The following is a 2,696-nucleotide window of genomic DNA, read 5'->3' on the forward strand; positions in this document are numbered from 1 at the left end:
GTGATCCACCCGCCTCGGCCTCCCACAGTGCTGGGATTACAGGCTTGAGCCACCGCGCCCGGCCCGCCCCTACTGTTTTGTGAAACATTAAGAACCTTAGAGTCTGGGAAAGAGAAACAGTTCGAAGTCCTTAATCTATTCCAACCCTCTTATTTTGCAGAGAGGGAAACCAAAGCTGAGAGAGGAGGTGGAAACCCGGTTGTAGGAGTGAGTGGGGAAGGATTCACGGTCGTTCTGGTAGGTAGGAGTAGGGCCCGAGCAAGGAGTCCTGGTTTTTGAACCACCAGCTGGCCGTCTAGGAGTCTACAGTCCAGCAGTGGCAGTGTAGGCATTGTCCTTTCCCTAAGGACAATGGCTCTGGAGCAATAACCCAGCTTTGGGGGCTTTGGGGTGTCCCTCTTAATCCCGTAGCTCAGCCCATTCGGATACGCCAATTGGAAAGAGAGAGGGATAAGTCAACTGAGTACCTCTCTCTAACAGCTAAATCCCTCCCCTTCAGGGTTAAGATCGCGGCTACAGTGGTTAGCATCTCTGTTTCCTGTAGGCGGCTGTGTCATTGAACCTGTGTGATCAGACGCAAACCAGATCAGAATGACTTCAAAGCTTCGGTTCTCAAACATCAGGCGACAGTGCGTAGTCTGGTAGCAACTGGAAAAGTCCTGCTGAGATTTAGCCTCCTATACACACAGAGTCCCATACCGGACAGCCTGTATCAAACCCCCACGGCCATACGCTCACTGCTGTCTGCATACACTGAGGCAGGGCCTATAGATCGTGTCCACTGACTCATCTGGATTCCGCGGGGCGCCCATAAAGGACCACTGCCTCCAGACAGCAGCCAGCCAGCCCTCTCTCTTGGTTTCCTTCCTTTGAGTGGTGCAAAGGTTCACGGGTGCAACCTCAGAATGGGGCCCTAACTCAGCTGCGGGCGAGCTCCCGGAGTATCTTAATTCCTGCCTCATCTCTTTCCATTTTCCAGTTGCGCAAACTGCGGCTCAAAAAGACAAAGAACTTCTCCGGAGCGAAAAAGCTGCTTAGAATGTATCCAAAACTCCACACAGTAAGGACTGAATGAGGTCAAAACACCACCAAGGGTTAAAATCATGAAGCTGCTGAGCAGCGCGGAGGCCTAGAGAAACCCGGCCCCCCTTCCAACGCTCCTCCTTTTAACTTCCGGGCGGGACGCGACTTCCGGTTCCCGCGGGGCGCTCCAAAGCTCTGGGAGAGAGCGGTGGTCTCCTTTTCCTGGAGTCGGTTGTGGGTGTTAGAGTCTTATCCTGATCCTCCCTCGTCCCCCGCTCCCCAGTCCTCCGAGGTGGCACCTGCGCAGGTGAACTTCCCCCTCTGTCACCTTCCTTCTTTTTTTCTATCTCGCTCACGCTCGCGGCCACGGTGGCTGCCTGCTCCAGGAGCGGGAGTCCCTGCCCATGGGGTAGGGAAATGATTGAAATGTGGGACCTGCGGGCTCCTTGGGCTGGCTCGCACCTCACTTCAGCTCTGGAGGTGGACCTGGTCCTGGAGCCCTAGAAGCCTATTTCCGGAACTGGGCTAAGCCTTCACAGCCGCGGCCGCATAGTGGGAGAAGTCCGGCTCAGCTCCCCGCGCCCGACCCCGAGATTTTTTTTTTTATCGGTTGAGTCATCGCAGTACCTTCCAGCCTTGTGGCCCTGGGCAAGTCCCCTCCCTCCGAACCTCACTTTGCTTATCTGTAAATGGAAATAACAGTGTCTACCCCATGGGCTATCGGGGGATCAGCTGTGAGGGAATGCAGCGTGGGGTGTCTGGCCATGGGCTGTCTGGCCGGCGGAATTCCACAAATGCTAGCAGCGGTTGTTGCCAGTGAAGGCTCCTGGGGCAGTAATTTATCAAGAGTTTAACCTGAACTAAAAGGATCATACAGAGGAGGATCTGTGTATAACTTTCAGCACCATGTCAGATAGGAAATAAGGGCGCAGTACACTGGAGTTATTTTTTCTTTTTTTGAGATGGAGTCTTGCTTTGTTGCCCAGGCTGGAGAGCAGTGGAATGATCTCAGCTCACTACAACCTCTGCCACCTGGGTTCAAGTGATTCTCCTGCCCCAGCCTCCTGAGTAACAGGGATTACAGTTGCGTGCCACCATGCCTGGCTAATTTTTTGTATTTTTAGTAGAGATGGTTTCACTATGTTGGCCACGCTGGTCATGAACTCCTGACCTCAAGTGATCCACCCGACTCAGCTTTGCAAAGTGCCAGAATTACAGGTGTGAGCCACCGCATCTGGCCTGGAGTTATTTTTTCACGTTGAGTTTTTGAGAAAAGAAAACTGGAGTAATTAACTGATGAGGATAAGTCTGTGTTTGGCAAGTCGTCTTCTGAAGCTGATAGGATTTATAAGCCGGGTAAATTGTGGTACTGGTCCATCTTTCAGAGCCAGCCTTAAGGATTGGCCCACCGTGGCCGGGCGCGGTGGCATTAGGCACTGCCCGGCCCAATCCCAGCACTCTGGGAGGCCGAGACAGGCAGATAAAGAGGACAGGAGTTTGAGACCAGCCTGACCAACATGACGAAACCCTTTCTCTACTAGGGCCCGAGCAAGGAGTCCTGGTTTTTGATCCACCAGGATTTGTATTTGTATTTCTACTAAATTTGGATTTATATTTCTACTAAAAATACAAAAATTAGTAGGGCGTGATGGTGTGTGCCTGGAATCCTAGCT

This window comes from Cebus imitator, unplaced genomic scaffold (genome assembly GCF_001604975.1).
Source record: "Cebus imitator isolate Cc_AM_T3 unplaced genomic scaffold, Cebus_imitator-1.0 Scaffold15, whole genome shotgun sequence".
In the NCBI taxonomy this organism is placed as follows: Eukaryota; Metazoa; Chordata; class Mammalia; order Primates; family Cebidae; genus Cebus; species Cebus imitator.